Source organism: Coptis chinensis, chromosome 9 (genome assembly GCF_015680905.1).
Source record: "Coptis chinensis isolate HL-2020 chromosome 9, ASM1568090v1, whole genome shotgun sequence".
Classification (NCBI taxonomy): Eukaryota; Viridiplantae; Streptophyta; class Magnoliopsida; order Ranunculales; family Ranunculaceae; genus Coptis; species Coptis chinensis.
The window spans coordinates 58,823,856-58,848,758 of NC_141464.1; the positions used below are offsets into that span (position 1 = coordinate 58,823,856).

Consider the following 24,903-nt stretch of genomic DNA (forward strand, 5'->3'; position numbering starts at 1 on the left):
CAACTATACTAATTCTAACCCTAAACTAAACTACAACTATACTAAACTAATTAGAGACTAAGGAGAGGAAGAAGAGAATAAGTTTAGCCTTAACCCTCTTTATATAGGAGATGGTTAAGGTTACATTTTCGTACATGGGCCAAAAAGGGAGACTTTGGGCCTCTAAAGTGAGCTCAAAGTCCATTAGGTTAAGTCTAAAAGGGCCAATTCTGCTGGAAATTACTTCAGTGCTTTTTTCATCCACTTTTACAACTCTAATTGGATCAAGGCTGGGTCCATTGGAAAGCTTATTCCGAGCCGGACATTTTGACATAAAGTAGGCCCGAGTCCAAAGATACGCCTATTTGAAGTTCTGTTGATTTTTCTGTTCTTTTTCTATCTGAATTGACTTTGACTTCCCAACTTTGACTGTGCTTGAAAAGCCTTTTTCTTCTTGATTTTTGGGCTTTAAACATAGAACTCTTCTAGCAACCATCTTGACTCATTTTCCATGCAAAATGACATCTTTAAGCACATAAACAGCTTTATTACCTGAAATACACAAAAACACATAAATAATACCAACTATTATTTATTATAAACATAATTGGCCTAAATGTAATGCTATTAAGGGGTTTAAACTACACTTTTGGGTGCTTATCACCTCGCTAGAATGCGTGTTACGAAAAGAAAACATAAAGATATATACTATGTAAGTTGCGCTGAAAATGAGCATAGCCACAGTTTGCTTAGTCCAGCAAAGAGAAATTGCATGAGATCGAACAAAAATATGCTTGAAGTAGAGAAGAGGATGACTGAAATTTTTGGTGAAAATGGTTTACCTATCGGTAAATTTGCAGCTGTTTTTAGTGGGGAAGAACTTGGGTTTGCAAAGAAGGATTACTGGAACCATCATTATGGTTTGACCAGAAAGATGCCCAAAGAAGGTAATGAAACTGTCGTGGCTAACTATTTTATGCAAAGGAGTGCCGAGAATCCCCAGTTTTACTATGCCATTGATTTAGATTAAAATGGGATTGCAATAAATTTTTCTGGGTTGATGGGAGGTCTAGAGTGCAATATGCGTATTTCGGGGATGTTGTCTCTTTCGATACCACATATCGTAGCAATGCATACTCTATACCCTTTGCCCATTTTACTGGAGTCAATCATCATATGCAATCGATTCAGTTTGGTTGTGCACTATTATTTGATGAGATAGAAAATACATTCATATGGTTGTTTGAGGCTTGGCTTGCAGCCATGGGTATGTGGTCGTGCACCAATTACAATCATCACTAACGAAGATAGAGCGATGACTGTAGCCATTGCAAAAGTATTCCCTGATACTCATCATCATTACTGTCTTTTGCATGTGTATGCAAAAATTTCAAGAGAAGTTGTCCTTTACTAAAATTAAGACATTGGTAAATGACCTGAAGAACACTATTTCTTTCTCGTATAGGATTGGTGAATTGGAAAGAAGATGGTGTACAATAATAGAGAAGAATGACTTGTCAGAAAATCCTTGGTTGATAGAAATATATAATATACGGGAGAAATTGGTTCTTTGTTATCTCAGTGACACATTTTTTGCTGGTATGCATACGAGTGGGAGAAGTGAATCGATGAATTCTCATTATAACCAATTCGTAAATTCGACAACTAGGTTGATGGAGTTTGTACATGGTAATGAGAAGTATTTGGCTTTGATTGCTAGGAATGAAAGAGATTCTGATTACCGCACTAAGAATAGTTCACGAATTGTGGCTAAAGATGTTTTCCTCCTTATGCATGTTGCGAAGGTCTATACAATTAATGCATTCAATAAATTTAAGGAGCAATTAGAGAAGGCAAAGATATAGCACAAAATTGATGGGGAAGAGATTAACAACAATGGAACCAGAAGCTACATGGTGAAATTCATAGACCTGCAGAAGAAGTTCGTTAGGAAAGTGAATTTCAATAGAGGAACATTAGAGGGAGACTGTGAATGTAAGTATTTTTAGTTTATGGGGTTACTTTGTGGTCACATGTTAAAGCTTTTTCAGCATTACGACATTGAAGAGATTCCAAGGCATTTTCTTTTGAAGCGGTGGATGCAAAAGGCAAACATGTATAGAGCAAAGCTTGATACTGGATTACTGGATGGCCAAGAAAACCATGAACCTTTGAGAGTGGCTCATTGTATCAAGATTGCTTCTCAAGTGCCTTACAATGCAACAAATATTGTTTAGGCTTATTCATATTTTATAGAAAAGATGGGTGGAATGGCTATTGGAGTTTCAAAGTTGAATGAAACTTTCAGGGAAGGAGACACAGATAATGAAGAACCTCCAGTTGAAGAGCCTCTGGTTGATACCTCACAGGTTAATTGATTTTAATGTTTAATTTGATATAGGTTTAATGTTTAATGTTATTTAATGTTTAATGTTTAATTTGATATTAATATTTATTTCATTTTGACTTTCAAATCTGTATTTCAGATATTGATTTTGAATCCCAACATTTCTCAAACAAAAGGGAGGAAGAAGAACACGAAGAGATTTAAATCCCCCAGGGGGATAGCCTTAAACAATCCAGGAAGAGAATGTGTAGATACTATGGAAAGTTTGCTAAGCACTCTATAAATTGTCCGGAGAAAAAAATACGTAATCTGTGAAATGTAAGTATTTTTGGTTGCTAGGTTGCTTGGTTTGTTATGGTTAATACGTAATATGTGATATGTTAGAGAGGGGTGCACAGGCTTTGTGCATTTTGGTATTTTTTTTATCCTCTACTTGATATATGAAAGTGATTATGTTGTGGTTGTGATCCTTCAATGATTCTAAAGAATTTATTCTTTGCCATTTTGTGTAAACTGACCCGTTGCTTCTGAATTAATTAGGTCAGTTTTAACTCGCTCAAAGGGTATTGGGGCTTCTAGTTTGTTAGAAAAGGCATTACTTGCATACCTACAGTCCTGTAGTAGCTTTTGAAGTTGCAAACAGAAAAATTGTCAGTGATAGAACACACACACACACACACACACACACGAAACCTTTTATGCAGCTAAAAGTCTTGCTAATTCACAAACAAATTCAACTTGTGTTTTATGACCTAGAATCAGATGGTACTAGAGAGATACTTCTCCATGTTAGGGAAAGAAGTTGATCTTGTTCTGTTATTGAAAACGATACCAATCGATCCCCACTAAGATAGATTGAATGAACAATCTACTACTCCAATCGAAAAATCTAAATTTTCACTACAACCAACCAAGCAAGCCCAACTCTCTAAGCAATCAACAACTATCACAAACAAGTAATAATAATGCAAAGAAAGTAAAACATACTACATCACAAGATGTAACGTGGTTCGGCCAATGATACCTAATCTACAAGAGCAAATCCTTTATAAGATTGGGAAAGAAGATTACAATCACTCCTCACAAGTCTCTCCAACACTTACTAGATCTCTCTTTTACAAATCTCTCTCCTTACAAGCTTTATCTCTTTGCAAGGGTTTTCTCTCAATTTTTTTTGATAGGCAAATCAAATATACATTTGGATTGGTAAGTCTGTTTTAAATGAGATCAGTAACTCTTTGATGCTAGCGGCAAACCCCTAGACCTCTGGTATCATCACCCAAAGGTTTTACTGACTTTGCTAGTCTCTTTGCAAGGGTTTTCTCTCAATTTTAGTTGCTCTCAAAATTGGTTTTCTCTCACTTCTGTGTTATACTAACATATGAAAGTATTTATAGACTCCCAAGTTCCAATTTGGTTTCCTAAAAGAATTAGAAACCCAAGTCCAATAGGCAACTGCAATTGGTTTCCAAAACGAAACCAGTTTCTAATACTTCATGAGGTGAGGGACCCAACAATCTCCCCCTCCTGAACCATGAGGGGGAATACTTCCACACATTCCCAAATTAATGGGAGGAGTGTGCCACCAATCCAGTGGTAGCACAACAAGCATCGAACTTTCCCTTGGGCAAAACCTTAGTCATCATATCCGACCCATGCATTCTTGTCGGTATGGATCTTCTCTATGCACAATTGCTTCTCTTCAAGAACTTCTCTAATCCAATGATAACGCACATGTATGTGCTTGGATCTAGAATGAAAACTCAGATTCTTGCTCAAATGGATGGCACTCTGACTGTCACACAAAACTACAAACTGCTTCTGCTTTAGCCCTAGTTCATTGAAAAACCTCTTCATTCATAGCATCTCTTTGCAACACTCAGTGGCTGCAATATACTCGGCTTCTATAGTGGAGAAGGCAACACACTTTTGTAACTTCGATTGCCAAGAAATTTCTCCCCCATCAAATGTAAATAGATAACCGGAAGTAGACTTTATCGAGTCAACATCACCTGCCATGTCTGCATCTGTGTAGCCTACAAGTAAGGTCTTACTTTCACCAAAACACAAACACGCTTTGGAAGTGCCCTTGAGATACCTCAATATCCACTTAACACCTTCCCAATGCTTTTTACCCAGATTTGACAGAAATCAGTTTACAAACCCACGGAGAAAGCAATATCCGGTCTTGTACACACTATTGCATATACCAAGTTGTCCACTGCAGATGTATAAGGAATCTTTTCCATTTGACTCTGCTCATGCTCACCCTTTGGACACATATCTTTGGTCATGCAGAACTGGCCATCAAGCGGATAATTGACTGGCTTCGCTTGATCCATATTGAATCTCTTCAACACCTTCTCAATGTAGCTTTCTTGTAAAAGCCATAACTTCCCACTCTTTCTGTCATGAGTGATCAGCATTCCAAGTATCTGCTTTTCTTGACCCAAATCCTTCATCTCAAAGGACTTCCTCAAGTCTTTCTTTAGCTTGGATATCTTGTTGATGTTCTGTCCAACTATCAACATATCATCCACATACAACAAGAGCACTATGAAATCCTCATATGGAAATTTCTGAGCAAACACACAATGGTCGGAAGCAAACTTCATGTAGCCATGCTTCACCATAAAGGAATCAAACTTTATGTACCACTGTCTTGGTGCCTGCTTCAACCCATACAAGCTCTTTTTCAGCTTGCATAACAGGTGCTCCTTGCTTTTGACCTCAAACCCCTCTGGCTGGTCCATGTAGACTTCAAGATCTCCATGAAGAAAAGTTGTCTTGACATCTAGTTGCTCAACCTCTAGGTTTATACTTGCAACCAAACCCAATACTACCCTGATAGAAGTCATCCTAACTACTAGAGAGAAAATTTCATCAAAGTATATACCTTTCCTTTGACCGAATCCCTTCATAATAAGGCGAGTTTTTTGCCTTAGGTGTGGATTATTCTCCTCATGCTTAACTTTGAAGATCCACTTATTCTTGAGAAATTTTCTTCCTTTTGGTTTCTCAACTAAGTCATAAGTGTGATTCTTATGCAAAATGCAAAGAGCCCATCTCATCTTGCATGGCATTCAACCACTTCTCTTTGTCTGTACCTTTAAGAGCCTCTTGATAGTACATAGGTTTTCCACCATCAAATAGTAAAACATACGTATGTGGTGGATACCTGGTTGAAGCTTGTCTCTCTCTCTCTCTCTCAAATTTCCTTACTCCATCTTCTTGCGGCTTAGGAGGATGCACTTTTGCTTGCTCAGGTGGTGGTTCATGCATTTCATCTGCATCTTCTATATCAATAGGTTTTATCCCATTATGAGCAATAGGATCATCATCATGAGTTTCAAACCCATGGTTCTCTGCATTTTCAATGCCTTCTGCATGTTCCACAGTAGGAACTTTTGGTTCTAAGTTAACAAGATCATCCATGAAAGCTTCTAGCTTCTCACCATTCTCAAAGTCTGCTATGGTTTGGTCTTCCAAGAACATAACATCTCGACTACGGATTACTTTCTTGATCGGATCATAAAGTTTGTACCAAAACTTCTCATTACCATAACCCAGAAAAATGCACTGCTTAGCTTTATCATCAAGTTTGGATCTCTCATCCTTGGGAATATGAACAAATGCCCTCAAGTATCCATAATCAACATTTCTACCTGACCATACTCTCTCTGGATAATCACTATTCAGAGGCTTCGAAGGCGATAGGTTGATCACATGTATGGTTGTGCGCATTGCTTCTACCCAGTAACTCTTTGATAACTTAGAGTGAGACAACATGCATCTCATCCTATCTACAATGGTATGGTTCATCCTCTCAGTAATACCATTGTGCTGCGGAGTCTTAGGAACGGTCTACTCATGACGAATCCCATGACTCTTGCAATACTCTTCAAACGGCCCAATGTACTCTCCCCTATTATCTGAGTAAATACACTTCAAAGGCTTCCCTATCTCTCTTTCCACCATGCTATGGAAAGTCTTGGTCTTCAGACTATATGCCCATATCTTTCTTGACGCATCATCAATGAAAGTCAAGAAGTACAAAGCTCCCCCATGGGACTTCACTTTCATAGGACCACATAAATTTGTGTGTACTAGCTCAAGGACATTCTCCTTTCTATGAGAAGGGAATCTTTGGAAAGACACCATATGTTGCTTTCCAACCAAACAATGAGTACATCTATTTAAATGCGTACCTTTTATGTTTGGCAAGACCTTTTGCTTAGCAAGAACTTCCATGCCTTTTTTTTCCCATATAACACAATCTCTTATGCCATAGTTCGGAGGAAGCTTCTTCTTGTGCCGCATTTAACTCTGCTTTACACAAACTAGCTTGTGTTTTGTAAAGCGAGCAAGTTTTATTCCCTTTGGCTACTACAATGGAATCTCTGCTCAGTTTCCATACCCTATTACCAAACGATTTTAGAAAGCCATCATCATCTAACTTCCTAGTGGAAATTAGGCTTAGCCGAATGTCAGGGACATGTCTTACATCCTTGAGTGTCAAGGTGTAGCAAACATTGATTTCTACATGAACATCGATCCCCAATGCCTACAATCTTCGAGACGCCACTATTACCCATCTTTACCTCACCAAATTCACCACATATGTAGGTAATGAAGGATTCCTAGTGCGGTGTGACGTAATAGGATGCTCCTGTATCTATCACTCACTCTGTATCCTGACATAAGATACAAACATAGCATTCACCACAATCTGACATAATTCCCACTAGACCATCGTCTACTAGTGCGGTAGTATCTTTGTCTGTGCTTCCGTTCCTCTTTACCATGTCTTCATGTACACAGTTATTCTTCTCATCCTCTTCAATGTTCTACACTCATACCTGAAGTGACCCTTGGTGGCATAATAGTAACATTGTCTCTCTGCCTTAGGAGTTCTAGTATTACTCCTAGATTTGCTTCTATCATCACCTCTAGAATGAGATGGTTTTCTGCTCTTACCTCTCCTCCGCTTCTCTATGACAAGGATCTCTAAGTGAGAGGAGCTTCTTCGTAAACCTCTTCTTGTCTCCTCATTCAACAATGCCCCGGTAACCATCTCCATGGAAATGATTCCATCCTTAGCGGCTCTACCAAGAGAAACTGCTAAAGTTTCCCAACTATCGGGTATAGTAGAGAGTTTAATAGTAACAAAGCTTCAACTTCGTCACCCATATCAATCTTCATCAAATGCAACTGATTGATGGTATTTTGTACTTCATTAAGATGCTTAGACATTGAGGAACCTTCTTTGTACCTCGTGTTAGCAAACTTCTTAATGAATAGTACCTTGTTTCCTGCCGATTTCCTTTCATAGAGGTTTTCGAGTTTCTTCCATGTTTCGACACAATTTCTTGGGTCAAACACAATAAAATTAATGAAAGTGATAGTACTAAAAACTCAGCATTAAACTTAAAATAAAAAAGATATTGCATAAATAAAAAAGAACACAAGAATTTTATTATGGTTCGGCAAAAGCGCTTACATCCACACTGATCTTTAATTTGTTAATGGTGTTGCTTTGAGATTACATGAGAAGGAAGAAGAGAATAAGAGTTCTTCCTTGTGCTCTTTACATGAAGGTCTTAATTATATAGATTACAATAAGTAGTGATTGGATAGAACTTAAACTTGTTGATGATGATCTTCTAATTAATGTGATTTGGTGTTTATCTCATTGAGATGCGTTGTACTTTGACAAATAGTCTTATTGCTTGATGATGATTCTTCATTGTAGAGAACGTATTGGGCCCATCTCCATAGTGGGGGTCCAAACATTCCACAAGCCAAAAGCGGTAGTCTCTTGGGGATACATGGTGGAAGACACTGCCGTCAATCCACTGTCGAATGTACCCAATTTCTTTTCTGTCAAGTTTGCTCGGCAGTTGTATCTGGTTTTACTCTTCCATTCTCAATGTGTTATACCAAGTCCTTACAATAGAACAAGTCTTCCATCTTGGCTTTCCAAATAGTGTAGTTATCTCTATTTAGACTAGTCATGCGAGTGTTTACAGAATGGTCCATCTTTACAAACTATTTCAACTCAAACCTCTTCTCAGGAATTTTATCAAATACTTTATGGGCAAGATTTGGATAACTAACTTCTGTTATTAATCTAACAACGGCTTTGATACCACTTGTTGGGGAAAACGATACCAATCGATCCTTACCAAGATAGTTTGAATGAACAATCTACTACTCCAATCGAAAAATCTAAATTTTCACTACAACTAACCTAACAAGCTCAACTCTCTAAGCAATCAACAACTATCACAAACAAGTAATAATAATGCAAAGAAAGTAAAACATACCACAATACAAGATGTAACGTGGTTTGACTAATGATATCTAATCCACAAGAGCAAATCATTTATAAGATTGGGAAGGAAGATTACAATCACTCCTTACAAGTCTCTCCAACACTTATTAGATCTCTCTCCTTACAAGTTTTATCTCTTTGCAAGGGTTTTCTCTTAATTTTGGTTGCTCTCAAAATTGGTTTTCTCTCACTTCTGTGTTATACTAACATATGAGAGTATTTATAGACTCCCAAGTTCCAATTTGGTTTCCTAAAAGAATTAGAAAGCCAAGTCCAATAGGCAACTCCAATTGGTTTCCAAAACGAAACCAGCTTCCAATACTTCACAAGGCTAGGACCCAACATGCTCTTCCTTAGAATTTTGAACTTCAAGAAAAGTTACGACAAGGGCCACTGGAGGACTTGGATTTTTTCGCGGAAGAACTTGTTGTCCAAGAGATTTTACCAGTGGAAGTATGATTAAAAATCTTCCTTACCTACCAAAATTAAACGAATGAACTTTGATTGGTTTTGTACTCTGTTTATACATGTGTGCAGTTGTTTGTAACAGTTAACAACTCTTATTACCCTCTTATTAATGACTATTAACTAGTAAGTTAAGCTTTTGAGTACTTTGACAGATATTAATGAGTTTTCTCTGCAAGTCCAGAGAATGATAAAATATTTTTTCTCTGCAAGTCCAGAAATATTCTCTTTCGACAAGTCCAAAATTATTTGATTAATCTGTTGTCAGTATGTTGGAATATTCCCTCTCTGCAACTAGAACTGAGGCTGTTCGAATTGGAGTTGGTGTGTGGAAACTTTGACAGCACAAAAAACGAATCCCTGAAATCATTTGATTAATATGTTGTCAGTATGGGAACTATAGAACTTAACTGGACAGCTTAGGAGACCACAAAGTTGTTACCAAATGCTACTGCTGAGCTGCGTAACTACTTTGTATTCTGGCTAGGCGTTTCAGCAATCCCACGAACTTTGTCAAAATTCTTTGATTCATGTATTGGCCCAGGGATTCAGAGAATTCTCCTTTTCGTTTTTATGAGCATTTGGACAAATTGTTCAAACAGATCTACGAAGTCTGATATTTCACTCACATTCCTTTCGCTAACGAAGCATTGTTTTAGTTGACTACAAAATGTTCTGAATCAGTGATACCGAAAACTTCAATCTAGCTTCTGAATCAATATCTATTGCATCGACCACATTAGCGAGAGGCAATTCAATACCATGGGACCTGGTTAACTAGTTGCAACTTGCTAAAGCTTCTAACAATGTTCAATTACTGAGATATGGAGGGAGGTCGACTTTACAACAGACAAGACAACTAGCATGAGTACATTAACATTCTTATGATCTTATCTATTCTACTTTCTGTTCACTACAAATTATTTCACAACAACAAAGAAGAAGCTCTGAAAAGCAATACAAAACTACAAACTCTGAAAAACAGAGCCGTTTCTTTTCACTCTTCTGAAAATGCAAACTCTGAAAATATGACCACGTAATTTAAAATTCCCAAACTACAAATTCATAGTTTTACATAGTTGAAGTAGAAGCTACTAATGATACCATAGAAGAAATAGAAAAACCGAAACTTGGGGCTCATCAAACAAAACGACAAAGTGATCTTATCAAACATTGAACCACTGCGACTAGATAATATATAACACCTTAGCTAGATACTTTATCAAATACAAAACCACTAAGATAAGACAGACTAACAACTTAAATATTATACAAATACCAATAGAGTTAATCTCTGAATCATTTCTTATCCTCCTTACGTAAATAGAAACCCGACTCTCAGTTGGAGCTGAAGCTGCAGAACAATAATTTGATTCAACATTGATATTCGACGATGAACAACTTCAATAATTGTCTGCGTTATCTATCCACTTGAAGAAAGTACATCTCCTTTCTATCGGAAGACGATCCAAAATTTTCTCGCAGATGGAGAAACGACGTCTATGATTCTTTGATGTTTTTGAAGTTCTATGAAAGAATACACTTCTGCATCTTGGGCACCCATTTCTTGAAAAAAAAAACAACAACAATACATACTGTTAAGAAAACAGGTACTATTGGTATGGGAAAAAAAATTGAAAAAAAAAATGCATACCTTAAGAGAAGCGCAGGTAATATTGGTAGTTGTAAAAAAAATGAAAATTGTAATTCAATACCTTAATAGAAATTGTAAAAATAGTTAATGGTGCCATAATTCAATACTTTGATTATAATTTAATTGATAAATTCATAATTCATAATTCATAAACATAAAGAAAAGAATTGATAAATTCATAATTCTGCATTCAAATTCATAAACATAATTGATTATAACTTAAACTACATCTTCTCAATTTCTAAATTTAAAAAAATAATAATAATAATCAAAACTGACCTTCTTAGAAGAATTTCGCTCGGTAACTTCTTGAATTTCTGGTTCAAGAAAATTGTTAAGAACTAACAATTTTGATGGACAGAGAGAGAAAGATAGAGGGTTTTCAATTCTTTTCCTATTTTCGAGTTGGTTGGAGGATGCGAGATAGAGAAGCAGCGAGTTTCGTGGGTTTGATTTTTCAGTTCGAACTAGATTAATTCTCTCATTCTCATTTGTTTGTTGTGTTTAATTTAGGCAGATCTGGGCCCTTTGATTGATCGAAGATCCGAAAACGTTTCAAAAAAATTGTAAGATGGCTATAAGAGTAACGGCTGTCTAGAGTGCCACTCTTATCTCACACTCTTCTTGAACCGTCGGATTACATCCTGATCTCAAAGGATCTAAAAGCTAAAAAATTTTGGCCCAATACAAAAACAAATGGGGGTATATCGGTCATTTCGTACAAAAATCTCAAATCCAAAATTTTGGTTGACTTCTTCTCCAGCCCAACCCTTCTTCTCCAACAGAATTTGGATCTCTCTCTCCCCCATATTCTTCTCCTCACTCACTCGCTCACTCCCTCCTCACAAAAATTTGGATCTAAAAAGCTAAAAACGATCTCCAAATCCAAACCCATAGAAAATTGAAAATCGAAACCGAAACCGAAACCGAAACCGAAAATGGAAAATGGAAACCGAAATTGAAATCAATACTGTCTATGGTAAGATCTAATGTTTTTTATTTTATTTTTTATTTAGATCTGTTGTAAAATGTTCAAAATATTAAATTTATATTGATTTAGATCTTTTGTAAATTGTTTAATATGTTAGTAGTAGTTGGAAGAATGTGAAATTCTAAGTGATTATTGTGAGAGTTCATTTGCAGCGGTTGATTTGACCATCTTTATCTATTGTTATTTCCATAGCTGTCCACATTTTATTTATTGTTACTAATATAAAATGGAAATTTGCAAACTTGAATATGTGCAAATTTCAGATAGCCTGTTTTAAAGTTGTTATTAGTGGCTTCAGGGTGTAGGTTGAATGTCTTTTCTTTGCTTACGCAAGTTCTTGTTTGGCTTGATTTGTTTTTATTTTTTCTCCAATTTATCCATAGAAGAAATGATGCAGTGTTTATTTTGTTTGCTAATCAGGTGATTTCTGTTTGTTTCTAATCAATCAGTTGTAAATATTTATTTACTTTTTAAGGTTTTAGGCTATGATTATATATCCATTAATTTGTGTCTTTCTGAATTTTTTAATAATCCTCCTTTTTCTAACCTTGTAGATGAACTTATTACCAATGTACACCCCTGGAAGGGGTATCCTTGATGCTGATGAGTCTACTGGAACAATTGGGAAGCGTCTATCCAACATCAATATATTAATGAGAATGCTAATGGTTTGGCCAGGTATGCCATCATCTGTCAAGAAAATGGTTTGGTTCCAATCGTTGAGCCAGAGATCTTGGTTGATGGATCTCATGACATTGACCGTTGTCTTTGATGTGGACCGGAGCAGTACTTGCTACTGTTACAAGGCATTGAATGACCACAAGGTTCTGCTCAAGGGAACTCTATTGAAGCCCAACATGGTGACTCCTGGTTCTTATGCCAAGAAGGTAGCCCCAGAGGTCATTGTTGAATACACAGTGTGTGCCTTGCGACAAACAATGCCCCAAGTTTGTTCTGCAGGTGGTGTTCTTGTCGGTGACGAATGAAGAGCAGGCCACAATTAACCTTAATGCAATGAACCAACTCAAAGGAAAGAAGCCATGGTCACTCTCATTCTCCTTTGGACGTGCTCTCCGCCAGAGTACTCTCAAGGCATGGTCCGGAAAAGTGGAAAATGTGGAGAGAAGCGGGCTGCCTTCCTCGCAAGGTGTAAGGCAAACTCGAGAGGCCACCCTTGGTACCTACAAGGGTGATGTAGCTGTTGGAGATGGTGCTTGAGGAAGGCCTTCATGTCAAGGATTACAAGTCTTGATGAAGTTTTGTGTTTTAGTATTGCGATTTTATGAGTAGAGATCTGAGGGAAAAATTTGGAGATAAAGTCTGTCTTTAAGGCTTAATGTTTAGATCTTTTTTCCTGCGTAGTTGAGTGAGGCTGATTTAATAATTTTGGGGGGCATGTTTGTTGAGTTCGAATGTTTCTCTCCAAGTGATTTGTCTTGTTTTAATGCTTTCTCTGATGAATTTTATGTTTTGCTCTTTTTTGAACCTCTTTATAGTGTATGTGTTGATTGTTGTATTTTTCGCCATTTTCATTTGGATTAGGCTTCATGCTAATGTCAATGAGAGTTTAGGTGGTGTATATAACTCCCTATATTTTTCCCCTGGATTCATCTTTGATTCTATTCTTGTTGACATAACGATTGAATTTGGACTCTAATAGAGGATCTCATTCTTCAGCTAAAGAAACTCTACGACCATCACCGTCACTCTCCTTTATAGCTCCCATTGTTACAAATCTTGGAGACTTCTTATGACTAGCGACAAAGCTTTGAAGCTCAATTCTTCCACCAGAAGTCACACCACCAAAAAAAGAAGTTTCATAAGAAGGATTAGCACAACGGTTGTAACCATTGGGATTGTGAGAGAGAGTAATCATTAGCCGAATGCCGAAAGACCTATCGACTACCCAATAGAGTCGAAGAAGCTGCCCATGGACTAAGCGCTGCACCCAGATCATTACGACCATCTTGCTACCCCATCGGTTCAAAGGTCCATGAAATTTCACCTTGCCATGACATATCATCATTGCTACCAAATGGAGTGATTGGAGATGGATGGTATCTACGCCCACCTATAAACGGTGGAGATGGATTGTATGCCATGACATACACTATAAACGGTGTGGCCATATCGTTTGGATTTGAATTTGGATAAAAAAATGACGTCTGTTTTTTTGCCCCTTGACCGTTGTGGCCACACCGTTTGGACTTAGTCCCAAACGACATGGCCACACCGTTTGTCCCAAACGGTGTGGTCACACCGGTCAAGGGGCAAAAAACAGCCAAGTCATTTTTTATCCAAGTTCAAATCCAAACGATATGGCCATGCCGTTTGGGACTAAGTCCAAACGGTGTGGCCACACCGGTCAAGGGGCAAAAAAACAGCCAAGTCATTTTTTATCCAAGTTCAAATCCAAACGATATGGCCATGCCGTTTGGGACTAAGTCCAAACGGTGTGGCCACACCGGTCAAGGGGCAAAAAAACAGCCAAGTCATTTTTTATCCAAGTTCAAATCCAAACGATATGGCCACACCGTTTGGACTGGGACGGCATGGCCACACCATTTGGACTAGGTCCCAAACGGTGTGGCCATTTCGTTTGGATTTGAACTTGGATGAAAATGAACTTGTCTGTTTTTTTGCCTCTTGACCGGTGTGGCCACACCGTTTGGGACCTAGTCCAAACGGTGTGGCAATGTCGTTTGGGACTAATTTTGTCGAGAGGCACAAGTACTGTGGATAGAGTGAAGAAAAATAATAAGATTACGAAGGTTACAAAGCCGTGGCTTGAACTTTAAAGAGTTTGATCTGAAGTGATTTAGATAGTGTCAATATCTCTCACAAAAAAAGTGCCAAATACCATACGGACATACCTCGTCAAAGAGGATCCTGTAAGCATTCAAATCATGATAAATTCTTCGATTTTCAGTATTGCAATGGTCAAGTGCTTGTGCAATGATAAATTCTTAATTATTAGTTCAAATTTTCTTGACATTCAAGTGGCTGCCACCAAGCAAGGAAAATGAAGCATAAAGAATTGGAGTAAACTTGTGGCGAATCTTCTTGACTGATGCCATTTTTTCCATCCAAGTATAAACACCACTTTGCAGTGGTATCCCAACAGACCAACTTTAGCAAAACGAATTGAGATTCAGCAAAGCAATAGACAAAAGAACTAGAATACAAAGTGCATATTTTTTTTAGAAAAAGCAAACAAATTTTGGACGCCAAGTTTCGAAAGAATTGTACTTTGAGCGCAAGTCCTTCCAAGATTGAACTTCCACAATAAATTCACATACACATGCCAAATTCTTTGATAGAGTTCAAATTCTCTGACACATACTAAATTCACATACACATGCCAAATTCTCTGACAGAGTTCAAATACACATACAAAATCCTTCCAAGATTTATACATACTAAATTCAAACTATTAACCAAATACACTGAATTTCCGAAGATCTGAGCCCAAAACCCCGAGTCTAACTGATGGTTACCTCCATAGCAACATCATTCAAAGCAGAAGCTACATCCAAAGCAACTTAGGATAACTCATCATCGACAATGCCACACGACATCCAAAGCAACTTAAGCCAATAACACCTTAACTAGCCACTTGATAATACACAAAATCGCTAAGAGAAGACAGACCAACAACAACTTAAATATTAACATTCCGATTGAGTGAATTTCCGAATCAGTCGTTATCTTCCTTGTGCAAATAGAAGCTCGACTCTCAGTTGGGGAAAATGTGGGAGCTCGACTCTCATTTATATTCAACGACGACGAGCTTCCACAATTATTTTCTTCATCCGCCCACTTAAAATACCTACATTTCTTATCCTTAGGCAAACATTTGTCATTTTTTTCGCAAACACAGAAAGATCGTCCAGGATTCATTTGGGTATTCGAGACTCTATTAAGAACTGAGCTTCCACAATAAGGGCACCTCATTTATAGATTGAATTTCACTGTATAAGGAAAAAATTAAAAAATATCAAAATATGCAAATGTAAAATCACATGAATATGTAATAACTATGGAACCCTAAAACAATAACATTAAAAAACAAATGAACAAACAAAAGTTAAATAGAATATGCTAGTTCAAAACTTTAACAGAGTTCATCGAATATGCTAGTTCAAAACTCTGACAGAGTTCACCAAATTCTGACAGAGTTCACAGAATATGCTACTTCACCGAACTCTGACAGAGTTCAAAACTCTGAAAGAGTTCAAAACTCTGATAGAGTTCACCGAACTCTGACAGAGTTCAAAACTCAGAAAGAGTTCAAAACTCTGATAGAGTTCACCGAATATGCTAATTCACCGAACTCTGACAGAATTCAAAACTCTGACAGAGTTCACCGAAATTGTCGCCATCTTTAAATGAGGGTATCAATCATAACTATAATCATAGCAACCTAAATTAAATCAAAATTCAAGTTTTTATGGTATAATGACAATCCAAGTGTCAATTAAAACGTTCCAATAGGCAAGCACCATAACCAAAAGTGCACTATAGTAATTACATATCTATCAATTCTATCCACAAAGACAGTCAAAAGAAGTTTAAATTTGAATTGATGCAACTGGTAGTTGAATTGCCAAATGATACTTGTCCCTTCTCTGGCTTGCTGCTGGTGTAATTGAGATGTAACGATGCTCCAAAAGCAAAGCAAGGTTGGTTGTTTTGTTGGAACTATCCCATTTGCCTTGGACTTTGGTTTGCATGTAAAGGTCTGAATTGCCGAACTCGTGATTCAATAGTGTCTTTTCGTTCTGATTAGTTGAATCTACATCTAAGAACATAAACTAATCTTTCTCATGCTCGTTAAAATTGGAAAAAGAAGGTTCCCTCAGATTCCCATCCCCTGTGTAAGACCTGTTGCAGAAACTGCCGAACCCTTCAATCCCACGAGATATTTTATGAGATCGATCCCTCTTTTTTTTTTTTTGTAGATCTGTTTTTTTTTTCTTTTTTTGAGAAGATGAGACGTAAAAGACGTTTTTACCCCCCACTTGATTGGTTGAAATTTGGAGTGTTAGATCATCAGATCTTGAGGTGAGATCGGACGGCTGAGGAGAAGTGTGAGATAAGAGTGGCAATACTAGAGTGGCACTCTAGACAAATATATATATATATATATATATATATATATATATATTTGTGTGTGTGTGTGTGTGTGCACTCTACTATTTGTTTTGGAAGGGTATGACTTATTTTGAAACAAAATGGGGCAGGTATGTATGTCTAATTGCAACTATTAATCTTCCTACCTATCTATTGTTCTATTCAGATCCTAAAACATTCAAATTATCAAAATTCAGTTACGGCTGAATGTCTAACGTTACAAAGTTTATCATTGGGGGTTCTGATAGAGAGACAGTCAATCTCGTGTATAGGGAGGCAATGTTGATAAAGACATTCGACAAAATCAATGATTACACAAATCGTTTTGGCTGCTGAGAAATTATGTGGTGGAGCTATACATGATATCTATGGAGGGTGAAAAAGTAAAGGAATAAGTGTTACATTGATTGAAAGTAAACAAGATTGTTATAAGATCAGATACGACAATAATGGTCGAGAGTTTATTGTTCACTGTAATAGAGTGAGGCCTAAGATGCCTATTAGGTTCGTTTTCGAGCTGACATGAAAGTTGCTTAGGATTTGCCTTATCAAGGGATTGAATGAGTTTCCTAGGAGTCACCATGATGTCGCCTATTAGGTTCGTTTTCGAGCTGACATGAAAGTTGCTTAGGATTTGCCTTATCAAGGGATTGAATGAGTTTCCTAGGAGTCACCATGATGTCGACGTATTTATCTTAAACCTCTCTCTATATTGTTTTTCAAAAGCATATGTTTAGGGATATTAAAACATTTTAACTTTCTTCAAAAAATAAAAAATAAAAATACTTTTGATAAATATATGTCTCGGGAATCTGACTTTAAAAGACCCAAATTTTCTCGATGGGTTTACAAATCTCAAGCGCTTATATACTGTTTTGACCCCCACCTACGTGGCAAACGTCCATTGGTAGGAGTCTCCACTTTATTCGTTTAATTGACAAGGCTAAAGCCCAATTCGCAATATCATGGATCAATGTACAGGCCCATTAACTCATGTGGCTAAGGCTGAACCTTAGTCACATGGCTTGCCACTAATGTACGTTGATTTATGTCCAGATTCGTTTCTTATCAAAGAGATAATTATCAGTTAAAAGTTATAGTATATCATAATTGCTCAAGCTATAAGATTACTTGAGCTACAAGGACTCTCTACTCTACCTATATAAATACCAAACTATTTTTCATTCAGAACTATGTTCTTGAGACTTGATCCCACTGATAATTTGGGTACCCAGGGCAAACCGCAAGGTCTGATCTCATCATTCCCCGATCACCATCATTTTTCTAATTACTTTTCTAACGTTTCTTCGTCTTTTCATCAACACTTGGTGTTTTGATCATATTTGGTCAAAACATAATTGGCCGCGTCTGCGGTTCTTATACTACACCTCCTCGATCACGTTCGCGAAAGTTATGACGATACCGAAGAGCTCAAGGTCCCGATGTGATTATTGGACGATCATCACGAACATGATGGTCAAGGACAACTTGGCGTACCGACAAAGATAATACCTTCTAATATCGTTCCACCAATGCGCCAAATTATTCAGCGTGAGGTTATTGCCTCGACGATTCTCGAAGATCGATGCGGATAATGTAAGTCATATGTCTCGAGAAGCACTTCTTCAAAAGTTAAAGACTGTCGTCCGCGAAACAGAATAATTACTACAGCGCCATCTTAAACGACAGCGCTCCCACTCGCAGATGATGTTGTATCCGTCACACCACAACATCACACACGCCAACGACATAATAGTGTGTGGGATCGTTTAAGTGGTGAGGATGAGATTCGCGATATTCGCAACAACCATCAACGAAGTTAAGAGTAATGGGCTTAATTTAATTCCCGACCTCCGCCGAAATCTCCACCCACTTGGTCACGTTCTCGGTAGGCAAGGTATTGCTAATAATCGTCCGATCGCACCCACGATCCTACAAATTATCGGCAAGTCTCGAGGAATTCGAGTGGCGAAACGAGAATAATGATCGCGACTCATGATCGTAACCATCAAGTATGGTGAAACACTTCAAAGAACGGTTCTTATCATTCAACATTATCGCATCGAAAGCCCAACGTACCATCCACAATCATCTCGACACGGAAACGATGAATCTTCGTCGTTTTCTTCTCATTCTGTTCGCTCCCATAGGTGTCATCGTGACTATGATCACGATCCAACAGATACGGATCTAATGACTCCTCAACGTGTCAGAGAAATGATTAAAAAAGCTCTTCTGGACAACGATCTTTTTGAATCGACACTAGAAAATCTGGCAGTTGAAGATGGTATTTTGGACAAATTTTCTCTCGCCGTCCAAAGGGCTACTCATAACAAAGACTTCAAACAACCAGAGTTTGATCAATATGATGATGTCGAGGGTTGCCCTATGCTTCATGTGATTAATTTCACAAACAAACTGGTTTTATCAGGAGGTGATGATGCTTTAAAATGCAAACTTTTCCCTTCTACATTAAAAGGGGAAGCGTTGGTATGGTTTAGCTTAATTACCTCCCGCTCTATTCGTCGATTCAAGGACTTAACTGAAAAGTTTTCAAGGCGTTTTCATCATAATCTCAAACGCCCAAATGGAGTCCGAAGTTCTTTTCAACATCAAGCAACAACAACGGAGGAAACTCTCCGTAGTTTTTATCGCTCGTTTTAAGCCAAAGCCGCGGTTGATTTTCGAACAATCCGATCTAATGGTGGTTTACGCTTTTAAAGAAGCTATCTTGTTTGATAAAGATGGGTTATACAACTCTCTTGTTAGGGATATTCCATCTTCCCGCGTGTGTTATACCAAATGAAGTTCAACAATTTATCAATGTTGAAGACGACACGGTACCGCTTCGAACTTCTCGTGACAAAGATAATAAAGGAAAGGATTTCAATGATCGTGAAAATAAACGAAGAATCCGACTTTTGATCAACAACAATCCAGTCGAAGCCTCCGTGATAAGAAAGAAGACTCCACGAAAGCAGACCGGGAAAACCTTTTATCGATTTTGAATTAAACTCCGCTTAATACCAAATATGCGGTAGTTTACGACAAAATCAAGGATAAGAGTCGCTTACTCGCCGTTTCTTTAGAATAGCGACACTAAAACAACTCGCGATAAATCGTTATGGTGCAAATTTCATAATGATTATGGTCATGAAACGGAGAATTGTCGGTCTTTGCGGGGAAGAATTGAAAAGCTTGTGTAGAATGGGAAACTTGATCAATATGTGCAGAAGAAAGTAACAACTCAAGCTTTAACTATCACTGATCACAATGTCATTAAGGTTGGACATGCCATCATTGATTCATTGTCCAATACTCAGCGGAAAACTGCTCGTCGTTCTAAAGTCAAATATCTATCTAATTTGTACGAAGTTAACGGGATCAATTTCGTGGAAGGTTTTCGCACGGAGACTATTGAAGATGAACCATTATGTTTCACTGACCAAGATCTAATGGGCGTGCATGTTCCTCATTATGATGCTGTCGTGATAACTGCGTATATCAGCTATATGCGTGTACAACGTATAATGATTGACACTGGTAGTTCAGCTAGCGTCATATTTTCTGGGTATTATCGCAGTATTCCTTTTATTGATAACTTGGTCACCCCTGAAAATGTGCCTATCGTTGGTTTTGATGGTACCGCTACTCATTGCGTTGGAAAGGTGTCTCTCCCGGTCACTCTTATGCAGAAGGAAGTCAATATTGATTTCTTATTGATGGATTGTAAATCCCCTTACAATGTCATCCTTGGTAGAGATTGGATTCATTATATGGAAGCTGTCATCTCAACATATCATCAAGCCATCAAGTTCCCATTCAATAAAAAAAGTGCGAAAGGTCTTGATCAACCGGCATCATCTCTAATTTGCCACGACAATGTTCTCGATGATTATAAGAAGTCCGAAGTTGTTGGCCGAACTATTACGAGTTCCAACCGTCAAATAGCAATTACATCCGGGACCTTCAGTTTACTCTGCCAATAGAAATATTGAAGGACCCCCGACAGTCGATCCACTTTTAGAAGTTCAAATGGGCCAACTCCCTGAAGAGACTACTTTTATTTCAGCCGAACTTTCAGAAGAGGAGAGACAAGAGCTTATTTTGTTATTGCGGAAGAATAATCATGTGTTTGCTTGGCGAATAGAGCAAATGCCTGGTATAGATCCTTCGGTGGCTTGTCATAAACTCGACATTGATCCTAATGCAAAACCAGTTCGACAAAAGCCCCCGAAGGATGGCCCCGATAGAAAGATGAAAGTGAAAGACGAAATCGACCGTCTCTTGTCTGTTAACTTTATAAGGCCTGTGACTTATCCAACATGGATGTCAAATGTTGTCGCAGTGCCTAAAAAGAAACGCAAATTACGTGTTTGTATCGATTTCACAAATCTCAATAAGGCTTGTCCGGTTCATCCGTATCCATTGCCTCGTATATCTGAAATGGTCGATGCAATATCTGGTTTTCAGCGTTTGTCTTTTTTGGATGCTTATTCGGTTATCATCGATTCCGTTATTCATTGAGGACCAAGAGTTCATCTGCATTCATTATAGACCAAGGCATTTCATCGTTACCGTGTAATGCCTTTTCGGTCTGAAAAATGCCGGAGCCACATATCAAAAGCTATTCGACATACTTGGAAAGACGGTCGCATACATCGACGACATGGTTGTCAAATCTACGAAGCACCGATCATCTTATCGATTTTGCAAGTTGTTTTCGGATGACTCTCCAATTTCAACATGCGTTTGAATCCGGCTAAGTGTTCTTTTCGGTTTATCATCCGGTAAATTCTTAGGATACATGATGACTAGACGCTGAATTGAAGCAAATCGGATCAGATTCGAAGCTATTCTTGAAATGCCTTCTCCGACGTCAAAGAAAGAAATTCAACGATTTACGGGACGCTTTGGCCCTAAATCGCTTTATCTCGGTAGATTCGATCGATGCCGCCCTTTTTCCAAACATTGAAAAGACGATCAATTTGACGGAGGACTGTGAACTTGCATTTCGTCATTTGAAAACATACTTAGTCCAACCTCCGGTTCTTGCCACCCAAAGAACGGGGCCTATAAGTTCAGATTTAGCCGCCGATCATCATGCCGTAAGTGCGTCTTATTTGTCAAGCGGTGGTGATGGTCGCCCCATATTCTTTGTTAGCAAGACTCTTACAACCGCTGAAACAAGATATTCTCGAGTGGAGAAAATTGCATTGGCTTTGGTTCATGCTGCCCGACGTCTTAAACCTTATTTCCAGGGACGAGTCGTCAAAGTTTATACGGAATATCCACTGCGAAAGCTTTTTCGCAATGCTCAGGAATCAAGTCGCTGAGAATGGGAAAGTTACCTTAGCGCTTATAGCATTGTGTTTGAAACTCGCACAGCTGAGAAAGGACAAGCTTTGGCTTCGCTAATGGCTGATTTTCCAATTGAGGATATTCTTATGTCTGACGCATTACTAGACGAAGAGAATGTCGTCGACAACACGCCATTACCTCTCAGGGACGATGATTTGCCAAACTTATCAGATGTATCTGCTGATTGTTGGATTGTTTACACTGATGGTTCACATAATAAGTATGGCTCCGGTATTGGGTGTGTAATCTTGCAACCGAATGGAGAAAAAATTGAGAAGTCAGTGCGTTTGGGTTTTGACGCTTCAAATAATGAGGCCTGTGCACGGTCGTCATTTGCGGTTTCATGCGATCGCTTCTTCACTTGGGGCGACTAAACTACAATTATTCACGATTCTAAGTTAGTCGCTAGCCGGTTTGGTGGATGGATGAGATGCATTTCGTGGACGATAGAATGGCAGCTTTTATGTGGACTTAATTCATCGGATTGCTTCGAAATTTTGATTCTATCAAGATTGCGGCGTCAGCGTCATGGCCATGACATTTACGCGGATTCTCTCGCTTATTTATCCGCGGCAGTTAAGTCAGATAAGCCTCGCCAGATTACCATTGAATTTCAAAAGGAACCGAGTATCGATCTGTCCATCGAGGATGTGCGCGATATGTACATCACTCAGAGTTGTTTTTTCATCAAGACATTTTTTGAGGAATCACGTTATGCCAATTTGATATCTCCTGTGCTGACTCGGAAGCGCAAGCGTGATCTTGATAATCAAGCTATCATTGCAGAGAAAACGCTTGATCCACAACTTATGCTATCAGATGACCACAATGATCCTATCAATGATATTGTCTCGGTCCATACCGACGACGATCATGAAGCTGACAATGCTCCAGAGGTTCCTGATATAGAGCTAAGTTTTCCACTTACACCTTGTGACGCAGATGATTGGCGTCTTCCTTATATCACATATTTACATGATCACATCTTGCCTCCCGATCATAAAGTGGGTGATCGTGTCAAACGTGATGCTTGGAAATATTGTCTCATATCGACTTCGAACGGTTTGTTGCAACTTTATCGCAAAGGCACAAGTCTTAACCCTATGCTTCGTTGTCTCAGCAGAGCTGAAGGTTTGCTCGTCCTGGCGGAAATTCATTCAGGCCTATGTGGGGAGCCCACTCCGGCGAAGTCTCGCCATATAGAGCAATGACACAAGGATACTGGTGCCCGTACATGCAAAAGGATGCTAAGCGTTTGTCTGAGAAGTGTGTTCCTTGTCAGAAATATGCTAACATGGGAAATCTTCCAGCAACGGAACTTCATCCAATCTTGAGCCCTTGGTCGTTTGCAAAGTGGGGTCTTGACATCGTCGACCCTCTTCCGAAAGCTCCTGGCAGTGTTCGTTTCTTTCTCGTCGCAACTGATTATTTTACCAAGTGGGTTGAAGCTATGCCCTTAGCCCAGATCCATGCTTCAGATGTTAAAAAATTCTTATGGCGAGACATTGTTTGTCGTTTCGGTATTCCAACATCATTGACTTCCGACAATGGCAAACAATTTGATGTCAAGAAATTCGACAATTTTTGTTCGACTTGAAGATTAATCACAATTTTCGCACCATACCATCCTCAAGCTAATGAACAAGTTTGAAGCTACTAACAAATCCATTATTGCAATGCTCAAACGGCGACTTCGGGCCAAAGGAAATTGGGTTAAGGAACTTCCTAGCGGTTATGTGGGCTTATCGAACCACACCTAAGCATTCATTTGGATTTTCTCCGTTTAATCTTGCTTACGTATGTAAGGCGGTCTTGTTTACAGAGTTAATGACACCAACCACCACGAACTTCTAACGTGGAATTGGAGTCGAATGATCAAGCACTTGCTCAAGCCAAAGCCTTGATAGATGAGACAAGAGATGTTGGTCTTCAACAGTTAATTCGTTATCAAGTTGATATGAAACGAAAATATGATAAGAAAGTTTGACTTAAAGTGTTTGAGAAAGATGACTGGGTACTCTGTCGAAAGACGAGGTTGATAGATTCCGATAAATTTGGAGAAAACTGGACAGGTCCATACATCATAGATCGCCCTGCCACCAAAGGATCTTATTTTCTCCGAGATTTAGATGGGAATGTTCTCGATAAGTCGTGGAATGCGTTTCATCTGCGCAAGTTCTATAAGTAGATTTTAGTTGTGTTTTTCCGTTATCCTGGAGAAATAAAATAATACAATATTTAGTTTGTTTCCAGTTCGGGCATGTATTGTCCGTTGTTATCTTTGCATTTTTTAAGACTCGGTAATCAATAAAGAAGCAGTTCTTTCTCTTCAGTTCCATTGGTATGATTTTGGTTTTAGCGAACCTTATAATCGCTACAACAAAATCTGGTGAAATTACCACGTTTAATTTCGTCAGTCTAAGTTGAACGCTTTTACGCCCGCTTAGTCGTTACTATCGCTACGACAAAATCTGGCGAAATTACCACGTTTAATTTCGTCAGTCTAAGTTGAACGCTTTTACGCTCGCTTAGTCGTTAATATCGCTCCGACAAAATATGACGAAATTACCACGTTTAATTTCGTCAGTTTAAGTCGAACGCTTTTACGCTCGCTTAGTCGTTAATATCGCTCTAACAAA

At 38.3% G+C, this 24,903-nt stretch overlaps 1 pseudogene; it reads left to right on the forward strand.

The window, feature by feature from the left end:
* The first annotated feature begins 769 nt into the window (after positions 1–769).
* LOC147476994 (fructose-bisphosphate aldolase 1, cytoplasmic pseudogene) lies at positions 770–13,022 on the forward strand (annotated as a pseudogene).
* Positions 13,023–24,903: the final 11,881 nt, after the last annotated feature.